This window comes from Pinus tabuliformis, chromosome 2_1 (genome assembly GCF_031772625.1).
Source record: "Pinus tabuliformis cultivar Carrire ecotype Pingquan chromosome 2_1, CPIR1, whole genome shotgun sequence".
In the NCBI taxonomy this organism is placed as follows: domain Eukaryota; kingdom Viridiplantae; phylum Streptophyta; class Pinopsida; order Pinales; family Pinaceae; genus Pinus; species Pinus tabuliformis.
In genome coordinates this window covers 813,283,010-813,303,610 of record NC_142299.1, presented here as the reverse complement: position 1 = coordinate 813,303,610, position 20,601 = coordinate 813,283,010, and positions in this window count along the sequence as shown.

The window sequence follows — 20,601 nt, the reverse complement described above, 5'->3', positions numbered from 1 at the left end:
AATTCATGGCATGTTTTCAACCTGAAGTAATAACCAAACGTTAAAAAAAATATATCTCATTAAAATTTCCATATCCTACAAATTACACCACTAAAATTTAAGATACCAAAATTTCAGCCAAATTTAAGAAAAATATGTATAAAGAAACAAAAAAAAAAAAACTAACAATCACACAAGTACATAGTTTTAACATAATGTCATAACAATTTTCACCACACTTGAATTCAATGTCATGCTTTCAATGTAAAGTAATAACGAAAAGTTTAGGAAAGATACCCACTTAATTTTCCACATCCTTTGTGTTTATACGTGGGCACTATTAGCTCTGCTACTCAGTGATCATTTTCTGAGCTCAGGAACAGGCTGGGTCTGCTTGATTATGCGTAGAAGGACTCCACACAGGTCACTATCTCCTTCCTTCCCCTATCCCGCTTATCCTCCTTCAGTTTTGTTCCCTCTATTTTTCCTATAAACTCTGTAAAATTGCCCTTTTAAACCTTAAGCCCCAGGCGCTTAACCCATGAACTCGTGCCCATACGACCCTCCGCGATCACACGACCCCGCGCTTCCACAACCCTTCGTCGTCCTTTGATCACAATCATTGATCGTCCTGATCCAACGGTCCCCGCCGCCAGCATTTTTTTCCCCGTGCGTGTTAAACCCCATTTATTTTCCCCACTGTCCCATCGTACGTCGTGTGATCCCACAGCGTTCGCTCCTCCCGATCCCGCGAACCGCTCCGCGTGTTAACTCACGGGGAAAACAGTATTGCTCCGGTCCCATCTACCACGTGTCGAGTGCTGATTGTGATCACGCGCCCGTGACGAATATCGCCCGACCCCCATAAGCGGTGCGATAAATACCACTTACCGCCCGTCTCACCCGTCCCCGCGCGTTATCCCCCACGCTACTCTTCCACCTGATAGCCATCAATCTGTCCGTCCGTGATCCGACAGCTCACGTTTGTCCGCTCCCGCTTTTCTCGATACCCTCTGCAAATTGTTTCCCGTCATCGATCCACGCGATTCAACGGTTGATCTTTCTCCACCATGCCTCCGCCATATTATCCGTGTCCATAGCCTGTCCCATGTACCCGAAGGAAGAAGGAGGCCAGAATCCAGTACCCGGCGCATTAGATCCTCAACGACTGCATTTAACATGAAGAATGGCCAAAGAACGAGAAGGACAAGCCTCAAGCAGTTAAACACATTTATCAATTATGGAATGTCTTCCATATTGCACTCCACCTGCCCGAGGAGTACAACAGAGCATCCGAAAAGATCAAATCCGTCCACTGAAGCAGCAGACTGCACCAAAAGACTCCATCAGACAGTTAAAGCGGTTGGTGGTCCATTGTGACCCCTCCACGCATAGAATAGCAGAATATCTTTGTAATGAAACTCTATATATACCCAAAACACAGATGTAATCAGGGGAGGGTTGATGGTTGTAGTTTTGATGTAAGGTTCAACTTCTGGATACTGTAACTACTTTGATACTTGCAGTGTCTGGTATTCATTTTCAGCTAATACAAGCTTCTTTTGCTGTTAATTGGTCACTTTCCATTTCTACTCTGTTCTAGGCTGTGCATATTATGCATCTGTTCATGTGCTCTTGATATTTAGCATTAGAGGGGCTATCATCCCACCTCTGTGTTGAAGTCTAGTATGTATCATTGAATGTGTTATGCAGGTTTCTATTTACTTAGTGCCAGAGAGTTGTCATCCTGTCTGTGCATTAGGAAACAGATTTGCAGACCTCTTTACTAGTTGCTTGTGCATCCACTGGTGTGGTTAGTATTCTCCATGTACACCTAATCCTCAAACTGTGAGTAATTGGTGGTCTAAAGCCTTGTAGTCTGGGGGTGTTCACCCATGTATGGAGTTAAGCATAGTAGAAGTGGTTATCTGGCTTGAACAAGCATCATTCCTTCCATTCATCCATTTCCAACATTTTGTTGAGTTTGTAATGTTCCCAAGCATCTCTGAGATACAACCTATGAGAGTTTCTAAGGGTGATAACATTCATTGGCACTGTTGCCGGGGAGAGGAGATTGAAGCTCAACTTCCCTAGGAGACGACACAGTTCCATATTTTGATGATAGACAAAGTATGGGCACATTTCTGGTTGTAATCATCTATCTGGCGACTCCACTAGAGGAATACTAACCTTTGGCGACTCCACATTGCAGTTCTGGCTCAGTTTGTGAGACATGCTCGAAGAAATATTCAGAAATCACCAACTGTTCCAGTGCCTGACCCTGAGAAGATAGTTAAGCAGAAGAAAACTTCACAGAAAGGAGCATCAGGATTAGGTAAGCCCAAAAAATCCCACATATCTCTGCTAGTGAAGAAATCACCTTCAGAGATGCATAAAGCTCCTGTTCATTCATTTCCCTTTCGGATTTGAGCCCAAAGAAATCATCCCATGTTGTCCATCATATTCCTCTGTCTCTGTCATCCATTTCATTGATCCATACTACTCAATCTACCAATGTCCTTCCACCCACCTTAGTCATGGCAGGTCAGCAAGCTCCCACAAAGATAGAAAGAATCGTTGCTGCTAGGTATGGACCTTTGGTCTTGCCCGTCCTTTTAAATCGCATCCCTGCAGGAGATTATCAAGAATATATGCCTAAGTTTAGTGGTACAGAAGGAGTAACAACTGAAGAGCACCTTGAGTCTTTTTATAGCTATGCTGATAACCAGGATATAAATGAAGAGGATGTGTGGATGAGGGTCTTTGTCCAAAGCCTAGAGGGAGAGGCTAGAAAATGGTTCAAAGAATTACCCCCTAGGTCTATAGCAGACATTGAGGCCTTAGATGATGTGTTCCTAAAGCATTGGGGGAATAAGAAGGATTTGCTCTATTATCATACTGAAATTCGGGAACTTTCAGAGGGAGAGTGGTGAGCTGCTGTCTGATTTCAACACTAGATTCAACCATATGTACAGTAGAATACCAACTGAAGTAAAACCTACCCCTACTTCTGCTATGCTCACTTATGCTAATGCCTTTGATTCTGAGTTCTTCCTGCTGTTAAGAGAAAGAATATGTGCTTCTTTGGCTGATATGTAAGATGCAGCCTTTGAAGTAGAATCAAACATCATCACTGTAGAGAGACTTGAAGGTGATGTTGATAGGAGAAGACAGGGAGGAGAGCTCTCATAATCCTCAGATCTTAAGATCGATATATTGGCCAGGATGATAGAATCATTAGCCTCTGAAGTTTCTAGATTAGAAGTTGAGCAGTATTCTGAGGAAGCAGGACAATCCCCTTATACCTTTGCAAATCCAAAGCAAAATCCATATAAATGGGAAAAGGAGCAATTGCAAATTTTGTAGAGAAATAAATATGCAAACAAAGATCAACGGGTGAGAACCGTTTTTCATAATAAAGTCATGGAAGAAGAGCAGATTGAAGAAGAGGAGGAGGTCCATGGTCTGGAAGATAAGGGCAGTGCCCCTTTCTTAATGAGAGCTGCCAATGAAAGGTCATTATCCAGAGGCACTACTCGTGAGTTTGTTGTACCTGCAGAACAACAAGCTTATCTACAGAAGCAACCAGCAGCAGGTCCTCCCATCCTCAAAGAATCTGAGCTTGAAGCCAGCCCATCTTCTCATGACTATGCAGATATGAAAATTGGTCAACCTGCTGATATCCCCAGCCCAATGATCAAAGAGGATGAAATCAGCTCCCTGTGATCTTATGCTTCTCTGTCTGTTCAAGTGATAATCCCTCTTAGTTTCCTCTTGGGCTCTGAGGCAGGCCATGATTCAAAGCCCAAGGCTGATACTGATCATCTCAGTCTTGATATTCTGATGCCTGCTCAGGTGGCCTCCACACAGATTAAAAAGGCAACTTGCCAGATGACAGAGGAAGAAGGTGCACAGTTTTGGGATTCCTCCTTGGATGTGGACTGTTCTAAGAAAAATGAAGGAGCAGATGATATCTTCATGTCCACCGCACAAGAATATATTAGTTCACCATTCATATTAGTTGTGCAGGCCATAGATGACACAAAGAAGTACACAGCAACCATGGTTATTCAACAGGTGTACAAAGGCTCCCATGAAGAACATCTGAGGATGAGAGTATACAGAAAGGGGATGAAATTTGATCCATATCTACCACCTAAGGTCAAATGCCCTAAACTCTTTGAGGTAGAGGATCAAATAAACCCAATTTTATAGATCTATGATGAACTGGCCGAGAGGCGGAGAAACAGTTTTGATGGCCCAACAGATGGCCAGTTTTTGAAGATTTATGTTGTTTAAGGTTCTCACGCCTTAATGATTGTAAGCATTTTCTTTTACAGGCTTTAGCATAGACTTAATTAGACTCCATGCCCAATGGAATACTAGGCAAGGTTTTTAAGCTTGTTTTGTATGAAGGCATTGGTCTGCAGTTCTTGAGACCTCACAGGGAGGATCTCATCCCCAGAAGGAGCCAGTGTTAGCTCTACTACTCAACGATCATTTTTTGAGGTTAGGAACAGGCTGGGTCTACTTGATTATGCATAGAAGGACTCCACACAGGTCGCTATCTCCTTCCTTCCCCTATCCCACTTATCCTCCTTCAGTTTTGTTCCCTCTGTTTTTCCTATAAACTCTATAAAATCGCCCTTTCAAACCTTAAGCCCCGGGCGCTTAACCCATGAACCTGCGCCCATACAACCCTCCGCGATCACATGACCCTGCGCTTCTGCAACCCTTCGTCATCCTTTGATCGCAGCCATTGATCATCCTGATCCAACAGTCCCCGCCGCCAAAATCTTTTCCCCCTTGCGCGTTAAACCCCTTTTATTTTCCCCACCATCCGATCGTCCGTAGCACAATCCCACGGCGTTCGCTCCTCATGATCCCGCGAACTACCCGTGCGTTAACTCGCAACAGAAACGATATTTCTCCGGTCCCATCTGCCACATGTCGAGCGTTGATTGTGATCGCGCGCCCGCGTACAATTACTACCCGACCCCCGTAAGTTGTGCGATACATACCACTTACCGCCCATCTCACCCATCCCCGCGCATTATCTCCCGCGCTACTCTTCCGCCAAATAGCCGTTAGATCTATCTACCCACGATCCAATGGCTCACGTTTGTCCGCTCCGGCTTTTCTCGATACCCTCTGCAAATCGTTTCCCGTCGTCGATCCATGCGATCCAACGATCGATCTTTCTCCACCATGCCTCTGCCATACTGTCCGTGTCCATAGCCTGTCCCGTGTACCCGAAGGAAGAAGGAGGCCAGAATCTAGTACTTGGCACATTAGACCCTCAATGACCGCATTTCACATGAAGAATAGCCGAAAAAGAGAAGGACAAGCCTCGAGCAGTTAAACGCATTTATCAGTTATGGAATGTCTTCCATATTGCACTCCACCTACCCGAGGAGTACAACAGAGCATCCGAAAAGATCAAATTCGTCCACTGAAGCAGCGAACTGCACCAAAAGACTCCATCAGACAGTTAAAGCGGTTGGTGGTCCATTGTGACCCCTCCATGCATAGAATAGCAGAATATCTTTGTAATGAAACTCTATATATACCCAGAACACAGATGTAATTAGGGGAGGGTTGGTGGTTGTAGTTTTGATGTAAGGTTCAACTTCTGGAGACTGCAACTACTTTGATACTTACAACATCTGGTCTTCATTTTCAGCTAATACAAGCTTCTTTTGTTGTTAATTGCTCACTTTCCGTTTCTACTCTATTCTAGGTTGTTCCTGTTATGCATCTGTTCATGTGCTCTTGATATTTAGCATTAGAGGGGCTGTCATCCCACCTCTGTGTTGAAGTCTAGTATGTATCATTGAATGTGTTATGCAGGTTTCTGTTTACTTAGTGCCAGAGAGCTGTCATCCTGTCTGTGCATTAGGAAATAAATTTGCAGACCTCTATACTGGTTGCAGCTAGCCATCACATGGTCTTGTGCATCTGCTGGTGTGGTCAGTATTCTCCATATACACCTAATCCTCAAACTATGAGTAATTGGTAGTCTAAAGCCTTGTAGTCTGGAGGTGTTCACCCATGTCTGGAGTTAAGCATAGTAGAAGTGGTTATCTGGCTTGAACAAGCGTCATTCCTTCCATTCATCCATTTCCAACATTTTGTTGAGTTTGTAATTTTCCCGAGCATCTATGAGATACAACCTAGGAGAGTTTCTTGGGGTGATAACATGCACCTCCTTTTTGTTCTTATTTTTCTCAATTGAGCCATCTTCTTTTCCTCTCTATAGCAAGGTGATCATTCTCAAATAATTCGATTCATTTATTTAGATATTGTTGGCTTGCTTAGTCCTTTTGAGGATTCACATGCGATTCATTTTTCTTTTTTTTCACGTTTCTATGGTTTGAAGTAAGATTAAAACTTTTAGGAATAGTTTTTAATGATGAGAAGCTTGAGAAAAACCAAATGGTTAATCATTAAATTGAAGTTAGAAGAGCAATAATTATAAATAAACACACAAATAAACTATATACATTTTATTTAGTCTAAAAATCTTTAATTTATGAAAAAAAATTAACAATAGCTTTATTATTTTTTAATGTATCCAATTTAACCATCACTTCGTCATAACAAAGTGTTTAAATATGGCAAATTACAACGTGAAATTCTTAAAACTTTTAAAGATTTATGACATGTAATATCATCGCTTGATATTACATGTCACGAATACCATGTGCCATAAACTATTATTGTTAATCTAACAATCTTGATTCTTTCACTAGGTCATACTTATTTAACAATGCCCCTTTTTAAATTTGTCTAGGGAATTTTTTTCATATTAAATATATCATGTTTCTCTCTAACCGGGTGGCTCCAGATAGGCTTAGAAATAAAAAAGGGCTCAAGAAAGGCTCAAAAATCAAAGTTTATGGATTGTAGTGAAACTAGGTTCAAATAAAATATCTCGTTGTAGTATTTCTAACGATCCAAACAACACCTCAATCTGACATCGCATATGAAGTTATGACCAGTAAAAGTTTTAGTCAAACCAGGCTCCCTCGCTAAAGTTAGCAGATCGCCAACTAAATTTGGAGCTTGGATAAATCTTGCAAAGCTGCTACATTTGCTAGAAATTAATGAGGAAACAAATTGAAACTTTGCAGTGACGGTTTCTGGCGGCCCAAAAAATCAGTCGAATGCTTTAAACCAATTGTTTTAATATATATATATATATATATATATATATAATATATATATATATATATAATATATATAAATATATATATATATATATATATATATATATATATATATAATAGGGATGGCGGGCCACCACCCCCGCCACCTCACTCAACCATGTATCAAATATATATATATATGACCGAGCCACTAAGTTTGGGGGCCCCGCAGGATTTGAACTGCCTGGCCAAGTGGTTGGCCTCCATTGGTTGGCCCCATTACCAATTACCACTATATTTAATAAATAAAAATGTGCCAAGAAGTGGTATGGGGGAGGCTCGTAGGTTTGACCCCAAGACCTCTGCCCTCCAAATTTAGCACCCAACCACCCAACATATCAACTATAAATTGTAAACTTCGCCCTATAATTTATAAAGACCCATAATTTTACCTCATGTGAACCAAGAAATGAGAGCGTTGAGCACGAATTCTAATGCAATTATAACCTTGAGTGACACAAAAACCGAGTGGAACCTTGACACCGGGAATATGCAAGGAATTTGAAATATTCCATAGAGGCCAATTTTTTAAGGTGACAAAAATAGGCCGAATGTATACTCATACTTCTCAGTTTTTTGCAAGGAAAGTGATGGTGTAATCAATTTCCTCATTTGAACCATGGAATTGTAGTCACCCTGTAGAAAAGAATATTTTTGGAATCTTAAGGAATCTTTAAGATTCCTTGGAGCCTTGAAGTTGACAGTTTCAGAACCAAGATGCATTTATACTCATTTTTCTTAGTTTTTCGCTAGGAATGCGATGATGTGAATAGATTCTTCATATGAACAACTGAATATCATCTGACCCGCAAGAAGGAATCTTTAGGGAATCTTTGAGATTCCCAAGGGATCAAATTTGAACAGAAGCAAAAAGGGGTCAAGTTTACAGTCATTTTTCATGATTTTTCACCAGTAATTCAATGTTGTAGTCCATTTCTTCAACAAAGGTTTACATATTTAGGCCATCCCCATAATTGGAGGTATAAGGTATTTTTTATTCATGCATGTAATTTGCTTTCATTTAAGATTAATGAAATAGGTCTCCCCACATTGAGCAGGGCCCATAGACATAACCCACACTGGATGAACTCCGTTATCAACCTATTGTGTATTTTCTTCTCATGGTTGTCATTTATTTCTGCTTCTTTTATGTGTATGCATCTTATGGTTACATACCATCTTAAATGCAACTATGTATGTATCTTTGAAGTGAAAAGATCCAGATCAAGCTTGGTATCAGAGCAGGTCTTTTTTTGACGTGAAGTGCAAGTGTATGATAATTAGGGAAAATCCCCAAATAGGTGAAGGAATGAACAAACCTGGGCACAAGTAGCCCGAATTATCATTGGTAAGTGGTTGAGCCTATATCAAAGTGGTATAAGAGCTTTCAATGCTTTGAACCTAGAAAAAAAGTGGATGAGGAAAGAAAAAAAGGCTAAAATTAGGAAGATTGGATTGACAGAAGACTTCCCTAGTGAGGAAAAATCAATGAGATTGGAGCTTTTGGAGATATAGAAAGATAAGTAGTATCTATACATCAATGAAGCTATAATCTGTAGTGACAAAGGGAAAATAAACAACCAATTTATGTTTGCAGCAAACATTAGTTTGATAGTCAACAATGTTTTTAAAGAAGAGGGAACAAGTAGGGTCTCAGGAGAAAAACAAATTGTGACAGAATCCAACAATATATTTAAATTACTAGAAGAGTGAGCAAGAAAAATCGCATCATTTTTTAATGTACTACAACATAATTTTTCCATTTCATGAAGAAATCCTCCATTTCTTTGAACAACAATCCACATGGCACATCAAAATTAGAGATGATGAAAATATACAAATATAGAAGAAATTCCATCTCTAATTACCTTTGTTTAGTGTAGTGGTTGGTCATCCAAGAGTATTTGAGCCATGCCATTTTGTTCATTTATCTCTAATTGGTTTCCTCACATCGACAACTTTAAAACATTAACGATTTCCCACTGAGATGGTCTTAACCCAAGAAAGGTAATCTTAAAAACAAAAGAATTGTGCCCATCTTTTATTTTTAAGGCAAGGGGAATTACAACAAATGTTAAGTAAAAATAAGTGGACACATTACAATCCATGGATGAAAGAGAACAAGGAAATAAAATTTCTTATGTAGTGAACAATGAGCAAAGGAAAGAATAAAGTAGATGGTTGGATAAATATGCATAACAAATACTACCAATGTCAACAAGAAATGAATACACCCTAAGTATCTGTGGACCGTAATAAAAATATATTAGACTTTATCAAAAATTACCTGTAAAAAGAGCATCTAGGAAAATGGATAATACAAATATAGAAAACTAGTCAATTGAATGTGAATATAATGTTCACTTACCCTTCTTTAAAAAAAACGTCAAACATTACTATTACATATGATATTTGTTGTTGTTTATGTAACCATTTAAAATATGTTTAAAGGTAAGGTTAATTCTTTTATGTTAATTTTTCAACTTTCATTCATTTATAATTCAATTATATATAGACAAAAATTTTACTATCATGGCCTGCCTCAAGGGAATGCAGACCAACAATAGTAAAAATATTGCGAAGTTCTTATGTCTAACAAAATCACCCATACCCAACCTACTTCAAAGTTATATCCATGCCATGATAAATGTTTGGCAGTGTAATGGTACTGATGTATTTATGGATTTTATGGTTGATATGTTTATTGTATTCATGTTCCTATTATGCTGGTTATATGCACATTTTATGATAGCAACTATGTATGGCTCTCAGCATTTTTTACTTATATGTGAATGGATAATGTGTCTATGACTTGATGGAGGATAATGCATCAAATGGCATGAGGGAACAATGGTTCATTGTGATTCTCAAGTAATTATGATATCACTACACTTAGTTTTGTTATTTACACTCGTAGATTACATATCGATGATATGTTTGACGAAACACCTGTCATGGCTAATGGGGTTCTGGTTATGATTGTGTTCAGTTTATTGCTTTTCCAATTCCATTTTCTTAAAGTCACCAAGGAGGTTGAATCTTATCCATGGTGGCCTCTCATCGCATGTTTACCCCTGGCTGGCCGGTTGCTTGGGTAGATATGGGAGGAGGGTGCTATAGAGTGGTATTAGAGCTTCCAGGTTCAAACACTTGGACTGAATGGGTTCTATCATAGGTGAAATGAAGAACAACAGTTTATATTTTAGAGCTTTATTTCATATATGTTATAACTTTTCTTCTGTGGCATATTAGAAGTTGAAATTCTATTAATATTGATGGTAAATACCACTTATAATGTGCTCAAAATTTCAGATATTGGTTCACAATATTTTAGGAATTATGATATAAGGAAGATGACCTTCCTGAATGCACCTTTAAATAGGTCATGTTGGAATTTCTGAAATAACTTGTCTTCTATAGGCTTTCAAAAGCTAAAACATTATCCACATTTAGGGGACATACCACTGATTATGTGGTAGAAATTTCAGATATTGGGTCACAATATTTTAGGATATATGAGTAAAGGGAGTCGAGCCTTCTAAATGCTCCTAAAATCAGGCCTCAAATAGGTGACGTTGAACATTTTGTCATAACGTTTCTTCTGGGCACTCCCAGGAGCTGAAATTTTTTCCACAATGAGGGGAAATCCCACTGATATGGTGATAAAAATTTCAGACATTTATTCAATATATTTTAGGATATATGACCAATGGAAGTTGAGCTTTTTGGATACTCCTAGAATTGTGCACCAAATAGGATTGTGTTAGTATTTTTGTTATAAATTTTCATTTATGAAATCTCAGAAGTTGAAACTTGAACCATAGTGAGGGAAAATACCACTGATCATATGGCTCGGTTTCCATAACTTGTACTATTATGTTTTAGGATATATGCATTGAATCATTCGCTATATTAGTTTGCATGCAAAGTGTTTGATGAAATGCTTAAATGGTTCAATTATTAATTGCATACAAACTGTTTGATAAAATGCCCCAATGAGTATGTTGTTTGTGGTTAGGGATAGTATTGATGTATAATATTATTGTTGTAGTCGAAATATGCTAACTTTTATGCAACTAGTTTGCTATATTAGTTTGCATGTAAAGTATTTGAAGAAATGCTTACATGCAAATGTAATAGTATATTAGTTGTTTGAAGAAAATGTAAAAGTATGGTAATTGTTTGAAGAAAATGTTTTTTTTTTGGATGAGATAGTATTGTAGTATGATAATATGGATGTAGTTGATCTATGCCTATTTTCAAGCAAATAATTTGAAGAGTTGCATGTAAGGAATTTGAAAGGTTGCATGTAAGGAATTTGAAAAGTTGCATGTAATGGAAAAGTGGCATGTTTTTAGTTATTATTTTACAAGTGGAATAAGTGCAATGTTTTGACTTAATCTCATACAAAATTTATGAGAAAAGAAAATCACTTTCTTTTCAAGTGTGGTTAAATTTAATTGAGCTTTGGAGATCCCATTTCCATAATTGGACATTGGATATTGGACCATTATAGTAGCTTCCTCCTTCTACCTTAGTGTGGACCATGGATAGTAAGGGGGTATGTTCATAGCTTGTTTGAATGCTTGACTAGGTGCATGATATGTGTTTGTGCTTATAAAATTGTATGAAGGAATGATCTTGTTTTAATATGGTTATACTAATGCAATATGTGTTGAGATAATTGATATGCACTTGCGTGCAAGTGGGTGCTAGTTTTAGTATTATGACTATGATTGTGAGTTTTTGATTGCCTATTATGACATGATTGTTAGTATTGGTGAAGGTTGATTTCAAATTAATAGACACGATGTCTTGATTTTTGGAACATGTGACTAACATGTGTGATCAGTTACAGGGCAACGTGTTTGGTATTATCTTGACAAGGTAATAGTTTATTTGTTTATATAACTAACACCTTGGTGAATGTGATAGCACATAATAAGACTCAATTGCAACAAGGTAAAAAGGTAAAATAAAGGAATTGGGTCAGAATTCCTTTGGCTATCTTTGGAAACCGTAATTTCAAATGAGTGAGTGCTTTGCATGAATACAAAAAGTTTTCTTAACCTTAATTTTGACTGACATTATGTGGATATGTGTTATATTCATGAATATGTATTTGATAAATTGTTATCTTAAGGTTGATATTTGAGATAATAGGTTGAGTTCTAATATTGTAAAGGCACGAATAAAAGCATGAGTTAATGTTGCACGATGTAGGGAATCAAATGACAAAAGAGACTGTCATAGATCTTGAAGAAGGCTCGAGCTGAGGTTTCGCTCATGAATCCTTGGAAGTACTAGGAAATCATAGGGGTTGAGTCATGGTGTTTTTTGGAAGTATTTTGCTTTCAATGTTTTACTATTTGTTTATGCTTGATTTGCGGTTTTGATTATGTATGGTTCATGGCCATGCCATTTTATTTTTGGTGTTGTATTGCTGTTGGTTTTCCATGATCTTCTTCTTATTTGTCTCTTGACTTTCGTTTTGTTGTTTCGAGTCTTGGGAATTGGTTGGGAAAGAGGAAATTTAATGGATCTCGGGAAGAGTTGTGTGGTACCTGACAGGTAATGCAAGTAATGCAAGACCTGGATGAAGCTCAGTGTATGAGTAAGCGCAACGGAAGGTAAGACTATGACAATCAGATTAGGTTGGTTCGGTCCATTGGTGTAAATGGGCAGTGGTAGTATAGTCATGATAAAGGTAACCAAAAAAGCTAAAGTAAATGGATCTGAGGCATCAGATGCCTTGGCTATGCTGGGAATTATTGTTCTCAATATCGTGCATTTTGTGCATGAATAAAGGAAGTTCTCCTAACCTTTAACTTATGATATTTGGTAATTATTTTATGATCATGATTATGTTTTTGTTTATATATGTATACATGTATGTATGTATGTATGTCATATTTGACAGGGTGATCATGAATCGTGATTATTTTATGTTAATGTTTATATGTATATATGTATCTATGTATGACGTTGACTGATGAGATCATTATTATTTTATGTTGTATGTATGTGTACATGTATCTATGTCACTATCTGACAGGGTCATCAAGAATCATTCTTGTGGAGGAATGATTGCTTATGCAGGTGAATGGCATGAAGAGGTTCCTGGTCTGGCAAGGAATTAAGTGGAAGAGTAGTCATGAAAAATATATGAGGTCAGTGTCATGTGAATATGAATTTATATGCTTTTATTATGCCTATGTTTACATTATGACGGGTAACAATAAAGGATACCCCAATGGAATGAAAGCAACGTGGTCTGCAACGTGCTTAAACAAGCATGGATAAGACACAGGAAGCAAGGTTTCTTGGTAAGGACAATGTGGTTTTGGATGTGTGGTACTACTATTGTATATATACTATATATGTTGTACATGTTTCATATATGATATGTGCACATGCAGCGTTGCGTATATATAGCGTGTGTACATGTCGTTTATGCAGTGTTATGTACATGATGGTATAGATAGTGTTGTATGAATTTTGCATATTCATTGCTAGGTATAGATGGTTTTATGTACATGTTGGATATGCTGTGTTGTGTGTATATTGTACTGTGTGCATGATGGATATGCAATGTTGTATGTGTATAGTTCTCTCCGCGTGTTGGATATGCGGTGTTGTGTAGAGATGATGCTATGTACATGTTGGATATGCAATGTTATGTACATGTGGTGTTGAGTGCATGTTGTACATGTGGTGCTAGGTACATATGGTGTGGTGTGCATGGTTGTACAAGTGGTGTTGTGTGTGTGTGGTGTTGTCTACATGTTGTAAAAGTGGTGATGTGTGCATGTGTGCATGTTGTAAAAGTGGTGTTGTGTACATGTGGTGTCATGTACATGTCATGTGTGTGGTACTATGTACATGTGGTATTGTGTACACGTTGTACAATTGTGTAGTGTACATGTGGTGTTGTGTACACATTGTGCAGGTGGCACTGTGTAAATGTGATGTTGTGCACACGTTGTGTAGGTGGTGCGGTGTACAGGTGGTATTGTATACATGTTGTAAATATGGTATTGGTGCACGTGTGGTATTTTGTGCATGACATACATGTTGTTTTGAGGGAATGTGGTACTATGTATGTGCATTGTGTTGGTGGATGTATTGTGTTATGCACTAGGTGTAGAAGTGTGTGTTGCGTTGTACATCAGGTATAGGTGTACGAGTTTTGTTGTATACTAGGTGTATGGGTATACATTTTGTGTTGTCACATGTTGTGTGTGGATGTATGCCTTGTGATATACATTGTGCACGTATACGTATGTATACTGGGTGTAAGTGTATTTGTTGTATGTCATGTATAGGTGCATGCGGATCATGATGTTGTATGGTGTGTGTGGTTGTATGTGTGTCATTCACACTATGTGTATGTGCACCTAGTGGAGGAGAAGGCACGGGGTGTGGAAACCAATCCAGTGTGTGTACAAAAGAACAAAGGTAGAAGTAAGGATTGATGAAGGATAAGTATCGATATATTATTCCATTTTTACTATGCATGTGATTTACGATTCTGATATATGATGACTATATGTGATCTATGATTCTGGTTTATGATGGTTACATGTGATTTATGATGTTGATCTATGATGGTTGTGTTTCGAGCTAACCATATGTGATATGTTTGTTGAGTCCCAAACTTGCATCTTCCCTATACACCTTTCTAGCCTTTTTCCATTTACCTAGACCTCTTAAGCTGTCAAATCATTGCATATTAGTTTAAAAAGAGCATATAAAGTGGTTTCCTAACTATGTCCTGTGTCTGTTGTTTGATTTATATTTTTGCTCATTCAGCTGCGGAATCTTGTCACTTTCCGCAGCCAGTTCAACTTTCTGCAGCCTTTTTGTTGAAGTCTATGTTACAGGTGTCTTCAGGCGAATCCGGCCACATGGGAAAGTTGCAAATGACGTGGACATGGACCGTGTCCTATTGGCTCAGTCGAATCCGTCAAAGAAGGTCGTGGTCAAAGATATTCAAACAGTGGTCAACCTAAGAGTCCTACGATGACAAAACTCTGTTTTTCACCACGTGAAGACTTGCGTGGCCGTTTCTAAATCTTAGGAGACATGTTAACACCTATGGACTACTCCATGAACTGAATCCAACAGCCACCCTCCTTAGATTTAATCTTCACGGCTACCATAATGCTAGATTCCTGGACGTGGTTGCTTCACGTGTCTTTTATCAGCGCAAATTTTAGGAAAGTAGTTATGTCATCCTCTGTTATAAATAAAGCGTTCTCATACGCATAGTAGCTAGTTCTAGTAATGTAATTTTGACTGTTAACGAGCCCATTGTGTCGTGACTTTATCTCTATGTTATGACTGCATTTTAATACATGAGAAGACTCTGTTTATAAGCTCAATTTATGGTTGATTGCTGACTGCCCGAGGTTGTGCAGAGGGCCCCTATACATACCAAGGTTTTGTTAATTTTTGTATAGTTTCATGCTTTATTTCTTTTTGTTCCTTATGCCATAATCATTTATTTGTATATATATTGCACTGCTTATGGTATTCATGTTGATTGTTGTCCATAATTTGTATGCTTTCTAATGTTGTTAACTAATCAGTGTCTTTGTTTCAGATTACAATAGGCAGCCCGGGCATTTGCACATAGCTTTATAATGACTAATGACATGGAATTATTCTTGTCCTTCTGCTGATTTATTTTCTTAGTTCTAATTCCAACACTGTTTTATTTCTTTCAGTTTTGTTCATTTACTTTTCTGCAAGATAGATATTAGATTACTCATGTCATTTTCAGTTACCTCCAAAAGCCAGAGTGAGTCAAATGGTGAGGGATTGAAGTATGAATGCGTAGTTTGATATTAGTTTATTTTTCTGCAAGTTAGTTATTGAATTTCTCATGTCATTTTCAGTTACCTCCGAAAGCCAGAGCGAGTCAAATGGTGAGGGATTGAAGTATGAATGTGTAGTTTGATATTCGTTTATTTTCCTGCAAATTAGATATCAGATTGCTCAAGTTATTTATGATTACCTTCGCCAGAGCGAGTCGAATGGTGAGGGGTCAGAATATGAGTTGATGTAATGTGATTTTAGTTTACTTTGCTTACAGTTTTTGAATTTCTTTGAGTTCAGTTTCTTTTATATTTATACAGTAGGAAGGATACTGGGTTTCATGGTCACTAGCTCACTGTTTGTTCAATTAGAACATTGGTACATTTTTATTCTCTTTTAGGAATTGATTTCATCATTGCAAGTTTTAAAACCTTTTTGAAATTTTGAAGTTTGGAAATCATTTTAAAGGACACCATTGCCTTGAACAATTGTATCCATACTTGACTTTTAGAATTGCCATCTCACATTAGGGAATCAACGAAGATAAACCCAAAAAAAAAACTAAAAATCAAAAACGACAAAAAGAAAGAAATCGATTATATTGCATATATAGTGCACCTCACTTCAGCAGTTTACGACTCCCGGATTGACAATTAATATAGCAATTTAGGACACTCTAAATTGACCAAAAAATGTTTATACATGATGTTGTGATCAAACAATTAGTTTGGCTTATTATGACAGGAATTAAACATGATTGCAAATGTACCTTATTGACGAGAAACCAATGAGCTATGATTTGAATTTATTTGAATTTATTTTCAATCTAATGGAAGTAATGTGCTTGGGATAGGAAGCATGGAAATGCCTGGTTGGGTGGTTAAAATCAATTGCAAGAATTCGCTGAAACAACAAAAGAAAATGGAACATGCAACAACATGTTGGTAAAGTATTCAGGAGCAATGCCATTGTGGGAAACTAGTACCCAATAGTGTCCATTGATTTCCATGAGCATGTTATGACTGGAATTATGTTTTTAAGGCAGGGATATTCCTTGGTTGTTGTATCTTCCGATGCGAGGAAGCCTTGCTGAGGGATGGACTGCCCATGATGGGGGTGCTAGCAGAACTTGGAAGGTGAGTGACTCCACAAAATGAGTGACTGGATTCCCGAGGGACTATGTAGCAGAGAAGGGAAGGTCACAGATGGGTTCACTTTGGTCATTATCATTTCCAGATGGAACCATATGCACATTAAGAGTTCACCTTGGAACAATGAGTTAGTAACTGTTCACTGAGAGGACAAGTGGCTCAGGATTGTAGCGCTAGACATCAGATGCATATTTGACTTTGTAGTGGATTCTAAACTTCCTTGGAAGGAGGTGAATCCTGGTATTACTTTGATGGTAGAGGTGTGATCCTCTGGATTCCCGTGTTGATTGATACAAGCATCGTATCCTTTATTTGTTGGTTAAGAAGATGTGTATATGTGTATATCGTTGTAAATAACGTAATGAGTTGTGTTATAAAGCTCCAATATGTGGTATGGTTTTTATATGTTCATGCTTTCATGATGTTTTGCTTTTGAGCGGGTCATTCATTGCAAATTTTGCAATGAGTTGTGTTATAAAGCTCCATGGGCAGTATGTTTTTTTTCAACAATCATGTTGGTTATAGGTGTCATTGAACACCGAGGATGGCATTCCCCCAAGCGTGAGGGTTCTGTAACAGTGCTGGTGAAAATTCCATGTAAAAATATATAAATACCATGGATGATGGGACACATATTCCAAGCTTAATGGTGGGCAGGACATCCTAGTGGGTGTTTATTTGGTTTTTGATGGTTAAGGAAATTGGCAAAGGCAATGGCTAAGGCATTAAAGAGGTAAAAAAGTATTTTGGCACATTTATTTATGAAAATAATGGAAATTAGGAGAAAAATGAGGTGAAAGGTGGTGCATGTGAGGAGGAAAATTAAGGAAAATAATGGAAATTGGGAGAAAAAGGAGGTGAAAGGTCACAGTTTGCATGCGAGGAGGAAAATGAAGGAAAATAATGGAAAATGAAGAAAATAGAGGCCTCATTAATAAAAATGCTTCTAAGGATCAGTTGGCAAGCTTCTTCCATTCAGAGTGAACCTTTTGTTAGTTCAGTTTTGGAGCTCTCTCATTATTCTCTCTCTCTCTCATACTCATGGAGACTTAGATTTTTCTTGGAGCACTCTTGTTGGGTGTGACATACTTGGATTCTTGGAGCAAGAAGGCAAATGATGAGAAGGAAAGTGCAAGAAGGCATCTGCATCGGCAACTACATTAGATTCGCTTGCAGGTACCGAGTTGCATGTATGATTTATTCACTAGTTTTGGACATGCATGGCATATGCATGTGGTTTCTTGGTTGTGATCTGTCATTGGCATGGAGGATTGCCTAGATTGATAGTGGATTTCCTAGCCTTGCCATTTCCAGGATGTCCATGGTGATTGTGGATCTAATTTCATTATTTCGTTTTGGTTGGTTCTCATGTTTCCTAAGCTATGGGTTGAGTTACTAGTCCTAGAATCCCTGGTTGGAAAAACGCTCTGGAATCCCTTGGTGGGTTGAGTTACTAGTCCTGGAAGCCTTGGTTGGACAAATGCTCTAGAAGCCCTGTATAAGTTGTGGGTTGAGTTACTAGTTCTGGAAGCCTTGGTTGGACAAACACTCTAGAAGCCCTGGAAGGCTTAGATGGAGACCAATCTAATGATGGTTTTTTTGTTGATGTCCGATCGTGAGGTGGAATCACTATTTGATGGGTTGAGGTGGATGGCCTTTGGAAGCCCTAGATGAGTTTTGATTGATGTGTTATATGAGATCCCACATTCATGCTTGGAATATGGCACAACGGTGAATGGATGAAGAGAGATTTGGCTTAGCCATTCTACGGTCGGGTGGAACGTGGTAGTCCCATCTCCGATTGGTTCATTGCATTGATTAATGAGAAATGCATTCCCTTGATTTTCATGTGTAAAGGTACTGATGTATTTATGGATTTGGTGGCTGATATGTTTATTGTATTGATATTCCTATTATGCTAGTTATATGCACATTTTATGATAGCAACTATGTATGGCTCTCAGCATGTTTTTACTTTTATGTGAATGGATAATGTGTCTTTGACTTAATGGAGGATAATGCAGCAAATGGAATGAGGGAACAATGGTTCATAGCAATTCTTAGATAAGTATGAGATCCTACACTTAATTCTATTATTTAAACATGTAGATTACATATAGATGATATGTTTGACGAAACACATGTCATGGCTAATGGGATTCTGGTTATGATATTATTTAGTTTATTTCTTTTTCGATTCCATTTCCTTAAATTCAACAAGGATGTTGAATCTTATCCATAGAGGCCTCTCATCGCATGTTTACCCCCTGTTGGTCGGTTGCTTGGGTAGATATGGGAGGAGGGTGTTACATGGGCTAGCATCCTTCCTTAGAAGAATTTGAAGGGGGTAGATCCCGGATCCCGTTTTCTTGGACTTAGTGTGGACTACCTCTCAAAACATAAATGCATCTATATGTGGGCTAGCCAAGCATGTAGGAAAACTAAACAAGAGCACATATCCTTTTGGATCAAATAGATGTTGTTGAGGTGAGCAACGATTTCATTCTTTTCTTCTTGCTTCTCTTGAATGAAATGACACAACATGGACTTCATCTATCAATACAAGGTTATGGATTGAAAGTATTGATTCCTACAACCCATGGTATGTATATGGTATGGAATGTAGTTTGAAACAATATGAATTCATGAATCAGAGTGAGCAATATTTTCGTGAACTGCCTAAGCCTGAAGTATATGGATTTCATATTGAGATTCTTGAGGACTGGATGAATGAATGATATGCATTGTTGACTAAGCATAAGACTAGCCTTGAGATTTTCTATCGGGACTGCAACCATCAAATCCCCATCACGAGTGGATACATTTTCATGACATGGTGACAGGGAGAAGAAGGGTTGCAACAAGAGTAGCATGAGAGGTAGGAGAAGGGAAAGAGACTAGAGGACGAGGGAAAACCAATACAGAGTGCACAGGGTTATGAAATTTAGAAATAGGGTTGGAGAATAGAGCGAGATCCAAGTGAAGCATAGAGAGGAATAGGAGCCAAAACAATAAAATATAGACCCCTCCTTGAGAGGCACAAAGGTCGTGAAGCCTCCACAGATGATGTAATAGGTTGCATTAACTAACCATAGGAACAAAACCATCCACCTAAAACAATGAAATTAAATTAAAACACTAATTACAACAATGAAATTAAAACACTAATTACAAAGGTAGTAAGGAAGAGAATTTACCAACAATATTCGAAGAGAAAAATTCCAACGAAACCCAAAAGAAACTTGGAGCATGCCATTATGCCTTTAAAGGAAAAAAAATCCACTTTCTCCATAAATGATAATTGAGTGTTATAATGTAAAATCAACAAGAAAGAATGGAAATGGAAGGCCATTCCGAGAGGGCCTAGACCTTCCTCAATCGACTTGCAACAATTTTGAGAAAAAGGGGAGGAAATATCCTACAAGTGGTTTGAAGACATAACA